We start from the raw sequence: 20,682 nt of genomic DNA on the forward strand, positions 1-20,682 counted from the left end.
TCGGCTAGTGGACTAGGAGCCGCTCTTATGCAAACAGATAAGTCCGGCAAAAAGCATGTAACAGCGTTCGCCAGTCGAGTGCTAACAGCTTCGGAAAAGAACTGTTCTGTTACCCACCTAGAGGCTTTTGCCATTGTGTGGGCTCTGAAGCATTTTCGAGACATAGTGATGGGGTACAAAATTGTGGTGTATACGGATCACGCGGCCATAACTGATCTTTTCAAGGGAAAAAACCTACACGGTCGTCTGGCAAGATGACTCTTAACGATCCAAGCATATAATCCGGAGATATAATATATCACCGGGAAAACAAATGTGGTCGCAGATGCCTTATCTCGAAATATTCCGATAGGCGCGATTACCACCCCAGAGGTCATCCACAACTTCACTTCACCTGAGCTACACACTGCTCAGCGAGACCACCCAGTGTGGAAGAGGTTAATTTACGCCCTAGAGTCGGGAGACGAAACAAACCTTCCAGAATTGCCAGTTCCCTTTTCACAGTTTTTCCTATCAGAGGACAACCTCCTTTGTAGGTCATGGCCAACCAAACCAGTACCTATAGACCAACTGGTCATCCCAGACAAATACGTCCCCGTGACGCTTAAGCTGGTCCATGACACACCCATTGCGGGTCACCCAGGAAGGGACAAGACACTATATGTCACCAGACAAAAATACTACTGGCCCACATTACGGGTCAATGTAGAAAAACATGTCGCACAATGCGTCGTTTGTGCTAAGCACAAGGGGTCCGTAAAAGGGCCAGCACCTATGTTGCAATACCCAGTACCAGAGGCAGCATGGGATGTTGTAAATATAGACTTATTACAGTTCCCCCAGAGCCAACATGGTTCGCGCTACTTATTAGTGTGCGTCGACCAGTTCTCCAGGTTTCTCCTCCTAGCGCCTCTCAAGGACAAGTCAGCCACACGCGTGGCCCATGCCCTCGTGACTCACGTGTTGTGTCCACATTCGTCTCCTCGAATTCTTTTGAGTGACAGTGGCACCGAGTTTAGGAACTCAGTATTGAGCGAAATATGCGCTCAGTTTAACATCACGCAATCCTTCATCACAGCTTACCACCCAGCTGCTAATGGGTTGGCGGAGAGGGCTAATAGGAAAATCTTACAGGTCCTCAGGCCTATCGTGAACGATCTCCACGATAACTGGGAGGATTGGCTATCGCATATAGCCGCTTCCATAAATACGTCGGTAAACGACTCTACGGGGAAGTCTCCCTACTACATCTTATATGGGGTGGAGAAACGTCTTCCGTACGACTTCCTAACAAAACCACACCAACCTTTCTACAACATTGATAAGTACGTGCAACAGCAGATGCATATATTTTCCAAGATACACTCAGAGGTTAGGAGTACGTTAAAGGCTACCAAGGTTGAAATGATGTCAAAACAACACAAAAAGGCCGTCCCGGTGGAAATAAAAGAGGGTGACACAGTCATGATTAAGCAAGCGGAAATGAGTTCGAAACTGGGTGCTAAATTTGTGGGTCCTTACCGAGTTGTTCGGAATGTCAGGGAAAATAGGTTCGAGGTTCTTGAGTCAAATAGTGGAGTCAGTCTAGAAGTTCACAGTGATCGTCTGAAAGTAATTCCCTCACCTTTGGACCTTGATAGTGGTAATTCCCCCCCTCAGAGTCAAATGTTCAACAAGATAATCCCAACACCCATAGCTATAACTTGAGACCACGGGTTTAAATACTTCATTCCCACCACTTTCAGATCATGATGTTGCGTTTTCTGATCATCTTGTTGTCCCTCGGCTCCCTGCTTGCAACGACACCCCATCAGTTTCTCCTCCTAGATCGGCCTTACATGTACTGGAAAACATCATTAACTCTGTCGCAACGGCAAATCAGCAGGTTATTAGCAATATGGCAGATGCAGCGCACGGTAGAGTCACACCTGCCTTGTTCCCTCTACACGATTTGAGAACGACTATCCATATCGGGTATCAAAATTATAGTCTCAAGCCTTTATTCAACCCAGACATGAGTCAATATTTTTACCCCTTGATTGAGTCCAGCCTCACGCCCGATGCCATAATCATTCATGTTCCGTTTCAAACGGCGGATGTGTTTGAGGCCCATGAAATTGTTCCATTTCCTTTTTCCGCTAAGGACAGTGTGTTAGCCCTGGACACGTCCCCGTCTCTTGTCTTAATTGCGAAGGATTTCGCTCTGTATTCAACGAGTAGCTACTCACTCTTGCAATATTACAAGGAGACGGTCTTCAGGCGATTCTATTGCTCTGCGTCTCTTTTTGCCTTCCTACCGGTTCGGGGAGGAGTGTGCGAGATCGCCTTCACCTGGGTGAAAGCGTCTGACGCTCTTTCCCTGTGCCCTTACAAGCAACTACCACCAACACCTGTTTTCCATAAGAACTTTCAGGGTCTACATTATTTATATTTTCCTCAGTCCTTCTATGTATCAGTAATCTGCCCGGAAGGTACCACTTATCAACGGGTTACTGGTCACTATGCCATAGCGGAAGCATGCTATATCCGCTCCACTAACATAACGACGTACCCGTCCCGGATCCGTCTGGTTTTCACGGCCAATATTTCCCATCGAGTGTTTCCTCTGCGGTCTCTCGATAACATTCACTTCTCGAGCATCTCTTATGTGACTAATTCCCTTAAATCATTATCTTTCGCAAACGAAACAGAGTTTGCAGAAGCCCTGGAGGAAAAGCTGCCTGGATACTTGCACCTCACCTACTTGTACCCTAGAATTTTTGTGCCAATGTTTCTAATGTTCCTCAGTCTCGTCGTCATGTGCTACCTTATTAGGGGGAACTCTGTCCTGCACGATTATTTGGTTGTTCAAACAAGGCGACAGGATGCAGGGAAGCCACCGGCTAGGTATTTTTTTTTTCTCACGCAAGAAAAAAGGCAAGAAATGTGTCATTTCTCCTGCTCCTGTACCTTAACATTGTACTATGTTCCCACCTTTGTTGTTGTTGTTCTTATTTTTTGGAATCTGGATGAGCATTTCATGTTCTGTAACTAGGCCACTTGTTAACTACAGATACTTGTGTCTTTAGGTTTTTCCATTTAGAGATTATTTCTCTGATTTATGTCCCACCCGCTGGTGTTACCTCTCATTATTTATGTCATTACTACACGAGTATTCCTGCTTAGCCATTGTTTTTTAATACTTGTGCCATAAGCAGTCTGCTCAACATGTTCACACTATATCGGGTCCACTACTAATTAGATTTTTTTTTTGATGTTGCGAGGTCGCGATCAGTGGTAGGTGACCGAGCAGTGCTATAGTAATTGTAGTATATCAGTGTATTATTATTATTATTACTTAATAACACTACGAATTAGGCATGCAATATCAATGGAAAAAACCCACGACAGATAGATCACGCCACCTTGTAGGAATGTCAGCTGTCAGTGTTTACCGTCTCAGTTTGTATACAAAGCATTTCATCAAGCTTAGAGGTCACCTTGACATACGTGACCAATTGTAACTTATTTTCCAATCTGTAATTCGTCACTCCTTCGAGAGAGCTCGACCGACACACACCTATCGTCTCGTCTCTCACCAACGCTACGCTGTATCTTAGGTTAAGAATATATTTCTTCTAAGGCAGCAAGTGTTTCCCTCACGCCACAAGTCCCCGCAACCAAGCGTTACGCCGTTACAGTAAAAGCGATCACTGAGACATGGATAGACACTGCCAATAGAAATTTTAGATCGAAATTTGAAATAACGGGTTATCAGATGTTTCAGAAGGACAGAAGGGGCAGAAAGGGAGGTGGAGCTGCGCTGTATGTTAAAGACTCACTTAAATGTTTAGTTAACAATTCAGTCAAAACTAACATGGATTCAGAATCAGTTTGGGTGGACGTTTACAAAGGGAAAGAAAAACTAACTCTAGGAGTTATATACAGGCCACCCAACCTTAACAGGCAGGACACAATTATATTACTACAGGAGACTGGCAGGGCGAGTAGGAGTAGAAATGTCTGCGTAATGGGGACTTTAATTATAGGAATATAGACTGGGAAGACCTTGTGGGTGACCTGGAAGCCGAGGATTTTCTTGAAGTTATACAAGATAATTTCCACAAGCAGGTAGTTACTGAGCCTACCAGAGGAGATAACATATTAGACTTAGTTCTAACCAATAATGGGAACTTGCTACGTGAGTTGGAGGTGGGCGGAGAGTTAGGAAATAGTGATCACAGAACGGTTCGTTTTAGCTTAGACTGGGCGGCAACCCGCGAACCAAACACAGTGTTAGTGCAAGATTTTAGAAGAGCAAACTACGAGGGGCTTTGAAGACATCTTGAAGGGGTAAACTGGGATAATTTAGGGATTCACGAGGGCCAGAGCTACGGATTGGGGAGCCAGGAGAACCAGGTAGAAATGTCTTACAATAATTTAGTTAGAGTAATAGTAGAGGGGCAAGGACAGCATATACCACAGCGAACACTTAGAAAAGAAAACAATGACCCTAAGTGGATGACTCGTGGACTAAAACACGAGATTGGGCTAAAGACGGGAATTTATCAGAAAATAAAGAATGGTGAAACACATCTCAGGGGCCGATACGTCGAACTATCTAGATTAGTGGAGAAGAACACCAGGATAGCAAAGAGGAATCATGCGATCAAAGTAGCAAATGAGGCGAAAAGTAATCCTAAGGGCTTCTCTCAGATATATAGAACAAAAATAAGGGAGAAAATTGGACCGCTGAAAACGAACACAGGGGAGCTAGTAGAAAATTACGATAATATGAGCACATTGCTGAAAGACTACTTCCTCTCAGTATTCACAAAAGAGGATCGAACGACTATACCGGAAAGGGTTCAGGTGTACGAGGGCAGGGATGGCGATAAATTGAGGGATATAATCATTACCAGGCAAGTAGTTCAGGATGAAATAGATAAGCTGAAGAAGAATAAGTCGCCAGGTCCTGACGGGATATTTCCGAGGGTATTAAAGGAATTAATAAACCCATACTTTCCCAATGACTACATATGTAGTCATGATATTTAGAATCCTCCCATTTGTAAAATTAATATCCATTTACTGTTTCAGGGTTATGAGTCAAATATCTAACTCCTCTAAAACTTATAATTGCACGAGTGGTACTTTTTACGAGGTATCCCTGCATTTCGCAATTGTTAGAAAAATTACAATTTTTAAGTTTTCTGCGGTATTCCACCACTTCCTATTCCAGCCTTCACAGTGTCCCAGTGAGAGCCGTGAGGGAGGTGTCACTTCATCACTCTCTTCTTGGATGTCAGTGGAAGCACATACAAGACTTTCCTAAATTAGTCTTTCTATTTTCTGCACTTGAGGTAAGTAAAAAAATGAATGACTACAAATGTAGTCATTGGTCCCTGGCCGACAATAGCCTATTCACTCATGTTGCCATCATTTGCTGAACTTTGGTAGCCTATTCCCCCTCTTATTTGGCTTTCTTTATACAAATACATATTACTTCTATTCTCCGACTAACCAAAAATTCTTTCATTAATAGAAAATGTCAAAACCTTGCTTTCTCTAACTCTTCCCGTGACTTCTGGCATCTAGCCAAAAATATCTCCTCCAACTTCACTTCCTCATCTTTCCCTCCACTCTTCAGTCCTGACGGCAACACTGCCGTCTCATCTATCTCCAAGGCTGAGCTCTTCTCTCAAACTTTTTCTAAAAACTCCACTCTGGACGATTCTGGGCATATTCCTCCTACTCATCCCCCCTCTGACTCCTTTATGCCTGTTATAAAGATTCTTCAAAATGATGTTTTCTATGCCCTCTCTGGCCTCAATCCTCAGAAGGCTTATGGACCTGATGGAGTGCCTCCTATTGTCCTTAAAAACTGTGCCTCCGTGCTGTCACCCTGCCTGGTCAAACTCTTTCGCCTCTGCCTGTCAACATCTACCTTTCCTTCTTGCTGGAAGTATGCCTTCATACAGCCTGTACCTAAGAAGGGTGACCGCTCCAATCCCTCAAACTACCGTCCTATAGCTTTACTTTCTTGTCTATCTAAAGCTTTTGAATCAATCCTTAACCGGAAGATTCAAAAGCACCTTTCCACTTCTGACCTTCTGTGGTAACCCTGCGGGTAACATAAACCCTGCAGGTAACCCAAACCCGTCTCTTGGTAACTTCGGTAACCAAGCGGGTAACCCAAATGACGACATACCACGCGGAGCAGTCCCTCGTCGCCAGACTTCATTTATCACCAATATTAGTGCCCCACTACAACAGCGACTTGGACGTTATCTCCCCGAGGACGAAGAGAATATGAAAACATTGTTGGACGATCAAGCAGCCAGCCCGGTCCCTTCGCGCTAAAACAATTAGCGGCCCCTTTACGGCCATGCGTTGGAAGAAGTCATTAGTCATCAGCGCCACTCTACGCCGAAACAAGGAAGATCAAGTGACACCACTCATAACATCATTAGTCAACAGCGACACCTGACACCCGACTCCGAGGCGAGGAAGAAAGAGAAAGGACAACGCCCATCTGACCTTTGCACCTACAGCGCCAGGCATACTAATTAGCCTCCAGCCTCGCGGAAGAAACACCGGAGTGTGTCACAGCTACGTCACGCTACGGGAAGCCAATCACAAGGCTCCAAAGAACCTACGAAAGCTGAGCGTACAGTAGCAACAAATCACCGGGCCCCGTGGGAACTCACTAAAACAAAAGAGCCACCCACGAGACGCGAAAGTACCTGAGTCCCTCCTACGCCAGGACAAACGCCAAACCTAGGGAAAGCAGTAATCTAGGCCACACCTCGTAGGTCCTACGATCAACCTTCAAGCTCCTCCCTCATCCTCGTCGAAGACTACGTATAAAATAGGGAACAAAGAAGAGAACACCACCAGAACAGCTCCAGAGCAGCTACAGAACAAGAAGAGAACAAGCTCCACTCACTCGCGACAAGCAGAAGCAGCAGGAAGCAGCAAGATACAAGAAACCAAGAAAGAAGGACTCAAGCAAGAAGTCACGAAAGCAGAATTCAAGAAAGAAGGACTCAAGCAAGAAGTCACGAAAGAAGAACTCTAGGAACAAGAGCTCAAGAAAGAAGAACACAAGAAAGAAGAAACAAGAAAGAAGAAACGTGTTCCCTGCTCTTCACCCAAGATGCTGACTTCTGTATTGTTCGTGAGTAGAAGTGTGAGCTGTGTAGATTAAGGTCCAGTGCGGCATACATATATAATTATTAGGAATCATTAGGAATTATTAGGAAGTTGTTAGGATTTATTATTGTGTACTATTGTATGAACAGGAGCAGTGATTACTGTCTCCATTTCTTTACTATTGTGTTGTCATTATTGTGATTTTATTATGTCACTGTGAGCCAATATCGCGACAGTACTCACGCCGTTATACAAGGTGAAAGAAGTACCATGCGTCTCTGAACGCTTCAGTTTATTATTTAATAAATAGATTAGTGTATACTTCTTTGAATATCCCAGAACTCACGTGCTTCGGCACACGTTACCTTGTAATCTCAAGTAAACCCTCTAACGAAGGGTTGGGTTACAACACTGGTGGCAGCTTAGAGGGATATTTTAAGAGTTACTAATCTAGTTAATGCAAAGAGATAAACGCTCAAGCGACTCCTCCAATAGCCCGCCTTCGCGTTCTAGTCCTATTCCTTTGTGGTGGGATTATTCATACACCAACATGCCTGAAACTACAGTTTCATCGTCAATTGTTAGCTCTTCTGATTTGGCAGAGATCATCAACCGGAATGACGTTGATAACTTTTCACGTGTGGTAGGCTTACCGTACTTTGGAGGTGGTGACTCTCGTTACGAAGACTATCCTAACTTAACCTGTACTACTAGCTCTTCCCAATGGATCAAAGATATAGAAAGTAGAACAGTTAAAAACTGGACTGAAGCTGGAAAGATAGAATTAGCCAAACAATACTCTGTAGGCCCCGCCCGTAGATTGATAGTATGTACCACAGACGAAGCTGGTCCTGACTGGACAAGACTAAAGAAATTAATTGTGGATACCTTCAAGGAACTCAATACCTATGATAAGTGGCACATTAGACTATCGGAAGCCAAGCGCGAGCCAAGAGAGAACTTGAACACCTATTTTGTCCGCTTGTATGAGATGCTGTGCAAGTTGAAAAAAGAAATGCCTGAGCACACGTCTGCATCCACCCATCGCATGACTTTGTCATTCATGCGAGCAATGCCTCCAACTTTTATGGCAGTCATCACGAAAGAAGATCGGTCACATCCACATACTGTGCTAGACAAAGCCTTAAATTATGCAGAAACCCATCCTCATTGCAAACTCAGAGACGAGGATATAGCCAAAGAATCTAGAAACACTGTCAATGTGGTGGCCAACCCCACTCAGGAACCTCCACAGGCTCACCAGTCCCAACAGTCCCGTCAATCTCGTCAGTCTCACCAGGCTCACCAGTCTCATCACTCCCAGACAGGTGCAACCCCTAGGCGTAACTTTAACCCTAGACAAACCCGACCCCCGGTCAGGCCTCAGCCCATACAATGTTATCACTGTGGCAAAATGGGTCACATTGCCAGGAATTGTCGAGCGGGACGACAGCCAACCTGTCTCGCGTGTAACTCAAACACGCATTGGACTGCATCATGTTGGAAAAGTAGACAGATGCAAGGTCAAAATACTAGCCAAAAAAAAAACGCCAATTACCGACCGAGGACGTAAACGCACCGGCTGAACAGAAAATGATTGGTACTAGTTGGACAGCTAGTAACAAACTAGAACAAGAATTGTTAGCTATAAGATTAAAGGTTAAGCAAAAGAATGGACAATATAGAGAAGTGGTTGCTTTGGTTGATACCGGCGCATGTACTAGTTTAATAGAAGAAGATTTTGTAAAGAAATTTGATATTCATGGCAAGCTAGAAGACACTCCTGCTAACGTATGCTCAGTAAACGGAGACAGAATCCATAATAAGGGTCGCCTAGAACTCACATTAAGAGTAGGAAATAAGCTAAGTGAACAGAAGGTTGTCCTTACACAAGGCCTCCAGCTTCCCACCCCTATTATATTAGGAATGGATTTCTTTCTGGCACACAACATCACTCTCACCTTAAGAAACACCCCAGGCAATGAGATTGCAGCTCTTGAAATAGAAGGGAGCGTGTACCCATTAGAACAGATAGGAAAGGGTAAAGTGCATGTAGTAGACCTAGAGAACAACGCCACAAATGAAGTTAATGAAGTTAACGAGGAGGATATGGTAAAATGCAAAGCGGTAGAGACCGTGATTCTTCACCCTGCCGTGACGGGATATTTAATGCTCAGAACCCCTCTAACAGGAGTCCAAGACGCGCTATTCACTCCGTGTCCCGGTAACCCGGCCGCACGTGTGCTGTGCTCTGGCGTGGTACGATTAATTCCCTCTGTAGAAACACACACCTCAATTTTTATGGTACGCTATATTAATATTGAACAAGAAACGGTACTAGTAAATGAGGACAGTACCTTAGGTTTTGTACAGCCGTTACAACAGGAAAACTATCAGAAGACGACCCCTTCAGCTTTCATTGGCGCCGTAGTAGAGGAACAACAAGGAGTACAGGAAATTATTGACAGTAAATTCCCAAAAACATCACGTGAGAACAAAGCTCTGTGCAAACTAATAAAGAAATATCCTGGAGTTCTCTCCACGGAAAAAGAGCCTTTGACAGTCACTCCATATTTCATGCATACCTTTCAACAAGTTACTAATGAAGTTGTCTACCGAAAACCTTACCCCATCCCCGTCAGTTATCATGAACAAGTAGACAAACAACTGGTTGCTCTTCAAGAACAGGGCATTATTCGGCCTTCCCATTCTCCCTATAATGCACCTCTAATCCCTGTCCCCAAGAAAGATGGAGGTTTGCGACTCTGTCTGGACTTCCGTGCCCTGAACACCACCTTGAGAGATGATAAATACCCCTTACCTAATATACAGCAGATATTGTATCAACTAGGAAAAAGTAAGATTTTTACGTGTCTGGATCTGAAACAAGGTTATCATCAGATACCTTTGGATGAAGACAGCATGGAAAAAACTGCATTTTCCTCACCTGCTGGACATTGGGAGTTCACTTCCCTACCTTTTGGACTAAAAACAGCCCCCTCATGTTTTCAACATGTCATAAATTCAGTATTAGTAGGACTTGTCGGAAAGACGACCCAAGTATACCTAGATGACGTCATCGTCCTAGGAGAAACCTTTGATGATCACATCACTAACCTTGACAGAGTGTTAAGTAGACTAGCGGAAGCTAAACTTACCCTGAAGATGGAAAAGTGTCATTTTTTCCAGCCCAAGGTTGATTATTTAGGACATGTAATCAGTGCTGAAGGTTTGCAACCTCAACCAGCAAAAGTCCAAGCTATTAAAAACCTAAAACCCCCGAAAACACTGAATGACCTTCAGTCATTGCTGGGCATGCTCAATTATTATAGGAAATTTATAAAGGATTTCTCTCAGATAAGCAGACCATTAACCCTTTTATTAGGAGGCAAGGGAGGTAAGGAAAAGAAACATAAGAAAAAGGACAAAACTCCTATCCCTTGGAGCGATGAAGCTCAAGTTGCTTTTGACACTCTCAAGGACGCACTAGCGACTCATGTTACGCTACAGTTCCCTGACTTCTCAAAGAATTTTGTTCTCACTACGGATGCCTCAGACACTTGTATAGGTGGAGTTCTTCAACAAGAAGACGATAGTGGTAGTTTACGCCCTATAACATTCTTTTCTAGAACTCTTAATTCAGCTGAAAGGAACTATAGTACCATTGAGCGTGAAACACTTGCTGTAGTATACGGACTCCAAGTCAATCGACCCTTAATACTGGGTTATCATATAGAGATTCACACAGATCATCGCCCCCTAGTTTGGTTACTTAAGGTAGCAACCCCAAACGGGCGTATTGCTCGGTGGCAGTCACTACTAGCAGAATATGACTTCTCAATAAAGCACTTACCTGGAAAAGAGAACGTTGTAGCAGATTTCCTATCACGTTGCAGAGTAGAAGAAGATGGTATCTCACTAGTAGATCCTAGAGATAAAGTAATGACTATTGTCCCAGGAGCTAACGACACTAACGTTACATGGGATATACCTGAAATTATTGAGCTACAAGACTGCCATGAAGCCTATGGCCTCATGAAGAGAATGCTTAGAGACGGAAAGTCAGTTGAAGAGATAGAGATGGCAATGAAGCAAGCAAGGGTAAAACTCCGAGTACCTATAGATAGATGTCAATTAATAGAGAATATACTCTATCGAGTAATGAGAAACCCCTACGGGGAAGACACATGTGTAGTTCTTCTGCCCCCTCAGTATATCTCCAAAGCGATAACTTTAGCGCATTCCGTGCCAACAGCTGGGCATGGTGGTGCTAAGGTTACCTTGCAACGTTGCCAGAAGTTCGCTTACTGGCCAGGGATGAAAAGGGATATAGAAGATTTTTGTAGGAGATGTACCACGAGTGTTCGTTTTAAGAGGACTGGGAACTCTTACCCTGCTCCCCTACGACACTACCCAGATGTTACCTCACCTTTTGAGAGAGTACATATGGACGTGGTAGGACCTGTCGGTCGCTCAGATAATGGCTACAGATACCTGTTGACCATAATAGATGTTTTCACTAAATATTTAGTAGTGGTGCCTCTCAAAACTAAGGAAGCAACAGAAGTTGCTCGTGCATTCTATGATAAGGTAATCTGTGCGCACGGAATACCTCAATCAGTTGTTACTGACCAAGGTGGTGAATTTGTAAACCACGTTTTAAGAGATGTAACAGAACGGTTACAATTAAAGCATGCAAAGATAACAGCGTTCCACCCAGCAGCAAATGGAGTGGTAGAAAGGGCTAATGCCACGATAGTCAGTATTCTAAGGACTTTAGTTGAGGGAAATATAAGTATTTGGGATACAATGCTACCCGCCGCAACTCATGCCTACAACACCGCATATCACAGAATCATAAGGGACACACCATTTTTCCTCCTGTATCTTCGAGACCCCAGGTTGCCTTACAATATGTTAGAAGAGACTACCAAGCCTTGGTATAATGTAGACAGCTATAAGGAAGAAATGACCCTAGTAGCTCAGAAAGTCTATGCCAGATGTGAAGAATACCTGGAGATAGGTCGACAAGAGATGGAAAGATACCATAAACCATCGAGGATAAAACCCTTAAAAATAGGTGATAGAGTGTACCTGAAAAACACACCTAGCAGAAAAGAGCATAAAAAATTGCAGGCGCTCTTCAAAGGTCCATATAGAGTTATAAAAGTAGTGAGCGACGTGGTAGTTCAGCTCAAAGATATTAGGACCAGTAAAATGGCTACTATCCATACAGACCGTGTGAAAGTGATTCCCGAAGATAGCATCACTTATAAACAACATCCCCATATACGGAGAGCCTATCCACTCCTGGATTCATCGGAGGCAGACCTCCCCGATTCTTTTGACGACTTTGTCGACTCCTCACTTGCACCAACGGTCGTCCACCGTTCTGATGCAAAAGAAACCGAGCAAAACACTGATAATGAAACTGCCACATCAGAAGTCGCTACCGAAATTGAACCTAGTACAACACCCCGCTACCAATTACGATCATCTACGGATCCTCCAAATCTCCCACATGTTATGTCCAAACCTATAGAATATAAGCGTTAACTCATTCTAGATATCAGGAGCTGCTCTAAGACTAAGTTTCTCCGCAGATGGCTCTTATCGTCGGCGTCGTTCCTGATGCCCCGTCGAGAGAATCCCCTGTGCGCGCTGGCCTTAACTTTTCGCCAGCGTACCGGGCCCTTCTCACAGGACGATATTACATCGTCCCTTTCGAAGTCAAAGCTGATGACATCTTGCAACCCCTCATTCAGGCGAAAAACTTAACTGCCGATATCGCCTGGAACATCCAACATATGAATGACTCGTATCTGGTTGTCAACTCCCTTAAAAAGACCCTACGTTCATTTGACAACGAGTTTGACAAACTGTTCCTTGACATGAATAATTTTTTAACGTACATAATGGGTGCCATGCCCAGAGATCGTTCCAAGCGGGGAGCCCTAAATTTCCTTGGCTCCTTATCTAATATTTTATTTGGCACGGCTACCCAGGCTCAAATTGATGCCGTTCATCACCAGATACATACCCTTGAGTCCCTTACGGAAAAAGAACGGGTTATGTTAAACGTTCATTCCCATGCTTTAAACATGACAGCCCGCGATATGAGGGCTATACATTCAGCAATTAGAAGACTAGAATCTGCAGCCAACATTTCCAACCAAATAATTCGCGAGTTTTCACTTAAGACACTCCAACTAGAAGCAGGACAGAGACTCACGGAAGCCTTCTTTAACCTTGAACTGGCTCTAACTGATGTTGTTTCGTCCAACTTGAATGTAAAATTAGGTCTTCAATCCTTATTACAAACTCGTGTTACACCAATGTTACTTCCCGATAAAACATTACTCGATGTTCTTCAAGAGGCTGCAGTAAAGCCTCCAGGGTTACTTTTCCCAGCAGCACCTGAATATTTAGCATTATATAGGGATACTATTCGTGTTGCCGCACGACCTTCAATCTCCTCGGGCTCAAAACACTTTTACCTCACTCTCCCCATGCGAGGAAGTCCTGCAGACATCTTTGATGTCTTCAGGATCGACTCACTCCCCTATCCTGTACCTGATTCTACATATTTTGCTCAATACTCCCGTAATCATAAGTTTATTGCCTTCAGCGAAGATAGGAACTCTTATTTTTTATTAGATTCCCTGGACCACTGTGTGCAATATGACCATTTGTATATCTGTCCTCCCATTGGCCCTGTTTATGACGCTTCAGTGGACACTTGCGAGTCCGCAGCGTTCCTTAATAAGTACATAGCTACTAATCTATGTCAAACCTTTTTACTAAAGTCATTCCCCCCAATGTTCCTTAAAGGACAAGGCGTGTGGACGTTCTCCACTAGTCAGCCTGTCACGCTCACCCTCAATTGCCCTACCAACCCTGTCAATAAGCTTCGGCAACTTGTCAATGGCTCAGGAGTTCTTACTCTGGGTCAAGGTTGTAGTGCACATAGCCCGTTGCTCACACTTCCTGCTCACGATACCATCGCTGATCTGCCCCCGCTTACTCTCAAACCTGTTCCCCTGGATGTGGTGCTCCCAGCCCTGGCTCCCAACGCCACCTGGCTTCGTCACTTGCCTAATCTCACTTTACTTAACAGTGAGCAACCTGTGGCTCTACAGGCTATCCTGGCAGCCCTTCAGCCCATCCACGCCCCGCAACCATCTTCGGCGTCGCATCCCTCCTTGTGGATGCTCCTCACCCTGGCTGGCGTGCTCTTCCTAGTCCTCCTCCTGGCCTGCGGTACACATGCATGGATTTACAAATACGTCCGTCGCCATGTCCGCCGGGACCTGTGGCAGCTGGTGACGGCCCGCCCAGCCCGCCCCACCATCGTCCTTGGTAGGCCTCCGGGGCGAGGCCTTCCGAGGGGGGAGGTATGTGGTAGCCCTGCGGGTAACATAAACCCTGCAGGTAACCCAAACCCGTCTCTTGGTAACTTCGGTAACCAATCGGGTAACCCAAATGACGACATACCACGCGGAGCAGTCCCTCGTCGCCAGACTTCATTTATCACCAATATTAGTGCCCCACTACAACAGCGACTTGGACGTTATCTCCCCGAGGACGAAGAGAATATGAAAACATTGTTGGACGATCAAGCAGCCAGCCCGGTCCCTTCGCGCTAAAACAATTAGCGGCCCCTTTACGGCCATGCGTTGGAAAAAGTCATTAGTCATCAGCGCCACTCTACGCCGAAACAAGGAAGATCAAGTGACACCACTCATAACATCATTAGTCAACAGCGACACCTGACACCCGACTCCGAGGCGAGGAAGAAAGAGAAAGGACAACGCCCATCTGACCTTTGCACCTACAGCGCCAGGCATACTAATTAGCCTCCAGCCTCGCGGAAGAAACACCGGAGTGTGTCACAGCTACGTCACGCTACGGGAAGCCAATCACAAGGCTCCAAAGAACCTACGAAAGCTGAGCGTACAGTAGCAACAAATCACCGGGCCCCGTGGGAACTCACTAAAACAAAAGAGCCACCCACGAGACGCGAAAGTACCTGAGTCCCTCCTACGCCAGGACAAACGCCAAACCTAGGGAAAGCAGTAATCTAGGCCACACCTCGTAGGTCCTACGATCAACCTTCAAGCTCCTCCCTCATCCTCGTCGAAGACTACGTATAAAATAGGGAACAAAGAAGAGAACACCACCAGAACAGCTCCAGAGCAGCTACAGAACAAGAAGAGAACAAGCTCCACTCACTCGCGACAAGCAGAAGCAGCAGGAAGCAGCAAGATACAAGAAACCAAGAAAGAAGGACTCAAGCAAGAAGTCACGAAAGCAGAATTCAAGAAAGAAGGACTCAAGCAAGAAGTCACGAAAGAAGAACTCTAGGAACAAGAGCTCAAGAAAGAAGAACACAAGAAAGAAGAAACAAGAAAGAAGAAACGTGTTCCCTGCTCTTCACCCAAGATGCTGACTTCTGTATTGTTCGTGAGTAGAAGTGTGAGCTGTGTAGATTAAGGTCCAGTGCGGCATACATATATAATTATTAGGAATCATTAGGAATTATTAGGAAGTTGTTAGGATTTATTATTGTGTACTATTGTATGAACAGGAGCAGTGATTACTGTCTCCATTTCTTTACTATTGTGTTGTCATTATTGTGATTTTATTATGTCACTGTGAGCCAATATCGTGACAGTACTCACGCCGTTATACAAGGTGAAAGAAGTACCATGCGTCTCTGAACGCTTCAGTTTATTATTTAATAAATAGATTAGTGTATACTTCTTTGAATATCCCAGAACTCACGTGCTTCGGCACACGTTACCTTGTAATCTCAAGTAAACCCTCTAACGAAGGGTTGGGTTACAACACTTCTATCTGATCGCCAGTATGGGTTCCGCAAGAGGCGTTCTACTGGTGATCTCCTAGCCTTCTTAACTGACTCTTGGTCATCCTCTCTTAGCCGTTTCGGTGAAACTTTTGCTATTGCGCTGGACATATCAAAAGCTTTTGATAGGGTCTGGCACAAATCTTTGCTTTCTAAACTACCCTCCTACGGTTTCTATCCTTCTCTCTGTACCTTTATCTCCAGTTTCCTTTCTGACCGTTCTATTTCTGCCGTGGTAGACGGTCACTGTTCTTCCCCTAAATCTATTAACAGTGGTGTCCCACAGGGTTCTGTCCTATCTCCCACTCTTTTTGTTGTTCATTGATGATCTTCTTTCCAAAACGAACTGTCCTATCCATTCCTACGCCGATGATTCCACTCTGCATTACTCAACTTCTTTTAATAGAAGACCCACCCTTCAGGAACTTAACGACTCAAGGCTGGAGGCTGCAGAATGCTTAGCCTCAGACCTTACTATTATTTCCGATTGGGGCAAGAGGAACCTGGTGTCCTTCAACACCTCAAAAACAGTTTCTCCACCTATCCACTCGACACAATCTTCCAAACAACTATCCCCTATTCTTTGACAACACCCAGCTATCACCTTCCTCAACACTAAACATCCTCGGTCTATCCTTAACTCAAAATCTCAACTGGAAACTTCATATCTCATCTCTTACTAAATCAGCTTCCTCTAGGCTGGGCGTTCAGTACCGTCTCCGCCAGTTCTTCTCCCCTGCACAGTTGCTGTCCATATACAGGGGTCTTGTCCGCCCTCGTATGGAGTATGCATCTCATGTGTGGGGGGGCTCCACTCACACAGCTCTTCTGGACAGAGCGGAGGCTAAGGCTCTTCGTCTCATCAACTCTCCTACTCATACTGATAGTCTTCTACCTCTTAAATTCCGCCGCAATGTTGCCTCTCTTTCTATCTTCTATCGATATTTCCACGCTGACTGCTCTTCTGAACTTGTTAACTGCATGCACCCCCCCCTTCCCGCGGCCTCGCCAAACACGACTTTCTACTCAAGCTCATCCCATTACTGTTCAAATCCCTTATGCAAGAGTTAACCAGCATCTTCACTCTTTCATCCCTCATGCTGGTAAACTCTGGAACAATCTTCCTTCATCTGTATTTCCTCCTGCCTACGACTTGAACTCTTTCAAGAGGAGGGTATCAGGACACCTCTCCTCCCGTATTTGATCTTGCTTTCGGCCACCTCTTTTGTTTCTTTTTTAGGAGCAGCGAGTAGCGGGCTTTTTTTCTATTATTGTTTTCTTTTTTGTGTGTGCCCTTGAGCTGCCTCCTTTGTTGTAAAAAAAAAAAAAAAAAAGACCGATTACTACGAAATCCGTGCTGACTATCAGTTATCAAATCATTTGTTTAAAGGAAAGTGATCATTTTATCCCTGATCATTTTTTCGAATAATTAGGACAGACGTAAGGATGATAGGACGATAATTACTGGCTTGTTTTTTATCTCCTTTTTTAAAGATCGGGGTAATATTGGCCTTTTTCCACTCGAGAGGCACACTGGCCTGTGCTAATGACTTGTTGAATATTAAAATTATGGGTAATTCTAGCTGTTGACTACATTCTCTCAACACGCGAGGAGATAAATAATGAGAAAAAGAAAGAAACAGGAATGTGCAGAAACAAAGGAAAATGAAAGTAAATGAAAGCGGAGTGTAAGGATGGCATGAAGAAAAGGGACTGGAAGCTAACAAAAAAAGTATGAGGGAGAAAAAAGGAGAAAGATGCTGTGTAAATAACACACACACACACACACACACACACACACACACACACACACACACACACACACACACACACACAAGATAGCGCCACTATAAACACTCGCCTGCGCCAGAACGGGCTGGGCCGACCATCAGGCCCCACCTGGAAGAGGCCTTGGGCCGACCATCAGGCCCCACCGGGAAGATGCCTACCGGCGCAATAGGCAACAACAACGTAAAACACACACACACACACACACACACACACACACACACACACACACACACACACACACACACACACACACACACACACACACACACACACACTTGCTGTCATTAGGTTGATAGTATTTTCATTTCCTTTGGCCGGCCAAGCTTGTAAAAAAGAGAGAAAAAAAAAGGTACGGCGCTTGGACGGCCAAAAAGGCCAAAAAAGTATCCAATTTGCTCCCAAAAGGGTAAAAAGTATCCAGTTTTGTCTAATAATTCGATTTTGTATCCATTTTGCTCAGCGGCGTACGAATGTACGAGCACCGTCAAAATGTATCCATTGGATACAATTGTATCCATACTTGCAAGACTGCCTGTAGATTTTTTATATGCGAGCCTGCGAGGTGGGCACGAGTTGTCACGTGCGTTCCTCAGGTCCATCTCATCTCCCCGTGTTGAATCGTGTCTTTGGGAAGTTCACCGTTGATGCACTTCACGTTTAGAGGTAATGAACGCTTTTCCTGCCAGCAAATCGTCATGGCGGATCAAACGTGCAGTAAATTCAATGTTACATCAAATCAAAGGCAACCCGCGGGCCTGGCAGGAGTAACCCTCCATGCTGGTGTCGTAAGAATTTTCTGGCAGCCGCAGAATTGCTCGCCGAGAGAGGATCAGCTTGCTTACTGTTTCCATATTTCAGTCACCACCACCTTTTTCTTGTCCTGTCTGGGCTCCGATACGCGCCACAAGCATCAGAGCAACACTTTTAATACGGAGGAGTCCTTACAACAAACGAACAGGTCGGATTTTAGTTCACTCAGTTCTTGCAGGTTTGGGCAATATTAACCACCACAAAGGTCATAAGTGGACAAACTACAACACAATAAGCCAAATTAACATGCTCTCCTGTTGTGTATTCCCCCAGAGGACATGCGTAGTGGACACAGAGGGAAATATTTATGCGTTGAGCTATTTATCGCAACACCGCCAGACAGGTGAATTTACTTATCACCTCTTTATCCTTTTTTTATTCTCTTGTAATGGCATCAGCGTCAGCATTGTTCAACTAAACATGAAGCATATGGAAATAACATGTCCTTGAGAACTTCAAGCAACAGCAGCCGGGGAGAACCAGTGGCGAGTATCTGAACAAAGGCGAGCATTTCAGCAGAGGTGGGCAAATGCAGTACTTAGTGCGGTAATGCGGTAGTACCGCGTCACAAAAAAAGAACCGCACTACCGCAAAATTTCTGAAAATACCGCACTACCGCGGACCGCACTAAAAAATCCTGCAGTACTTTTTTGCGGTACTTTGAAAACTATTGAATACGACATTTGCAGCACGGCATGCTCACATAAATGTTTTTTTTATATATATTTTTTTACAGTGAATCGGACTCATTCAGTCAATCGGTATCAGTCATCACAATCACTGGTTCAATCATTCAATCATTTCAGTTATTGTTCAAAATTAAAAACTATAAATTATAGACAGACTAAACTACTACACTGCGAGTCTTCTCTAACCCGCGCGATGCCGGCCATTTCAACCCAGGACCCGGACCCTTTGTGCCGGACGATTTTTCATTGTACTATTTTAAGCATGTTTCCTTTGTTCGGATAGCTAGGATAGACACTGACGTATTTTTTGTATTTTGACTACCGCTACCGCAGTACCGCACACCGCGTACTGCACTGGGAAAGAAAAAATGGGACCGCACTACCGCAACCGCAGTGTTAGGCTGGGTTCACACGAGCCACTTTTAGTGGTCAGTGGCCGCCACAAAAAGTGGCGACCACAAAAAATGGTCGCCACGAAAAGTGGCGGGTAGGTGCACCATGCACACGAGCCACTCGGTGGCAGCCACTAATGAGGTCAGCACATGGCGTTATGGATCTCGTCGAGGCAGCGGCTGTCTGTGCTCTCTTGGCAGTCTCGCCTGACCTCCTCAAAGGGACGGACGTTAACCTTGCTGCTGGCCGGCATCAAACCTTAACCTTGCTTTTCACCTCGTCTGGTGAAACGACACTTGTTATTTTGTGTGTAAATCGACTCCGTGTGTTACATTTTAACGTCACAACTTTTGAAATCCGTTCATCCACGTTTTTAATTAACCGTTACTGAAATAGGCCCGTACGCCTTCTCAGAAATCGAACGACTAACTGTGCTTGTTTACTTGTCATATTTAGCACCACTCAACCTAATTAATTAACGTCTAACTCAGTGCTGTGACGCGTCTAACTAGTGTTTGTAGTGTTGCGAGGATTACCTTACAGTGAGAGGACTTCCCTGCTGCTACCACGAGCGGTTAAGTTATATATCGTTTTTTTTGTGTTTCCTGTCTTTCCTCAGTAGGATTACAACTACACGACCTAACACAGCACCCAGTGAAAGACAGTGAGCTTCTTGTGTCTTACTAACGTAGAAAATCTGTCACTAACGTAGAAGTACAAAGCTTGACCCGTATACCAGCACACCTGTTTTGAAAAGGAGGAAAAGTTTAATCCCCCAGAGATATTTTAATCCCGGAGGGAAAACACGTGTGGGCCCTCATAGACGCCACACCTCAAACTCTCCCGCGTGACTCGACCGATTTAAAGCCACCTCCCTTCAGGTGTTCACCATAGCCCACGCGGATACAAAATTCATCTTAAGTGTAAAGCTCACCGTTTATATCGTCTTGCAACAGTAAATAAAAAAGAAGTAATCATGCCGTCCAACTATTTCAATGG

The sequence above is a fragment of the Eriocheir sinensis genome, unplaced genomic scaffold (genome assembly GCF_024679095.1).
Source record: "Eriocheir sinensis breed Jianghai 21 unplaced genomic scaffold, ASM2467909v1 Scaffold695, whole genome shotgun sequence".
Lineage (NCBI taxonomy): Eukaryota > Metazoa > Arthropoda > Malacostraca > Decapoda > Varunidae > Eriocheir > Eriocheir sinensis.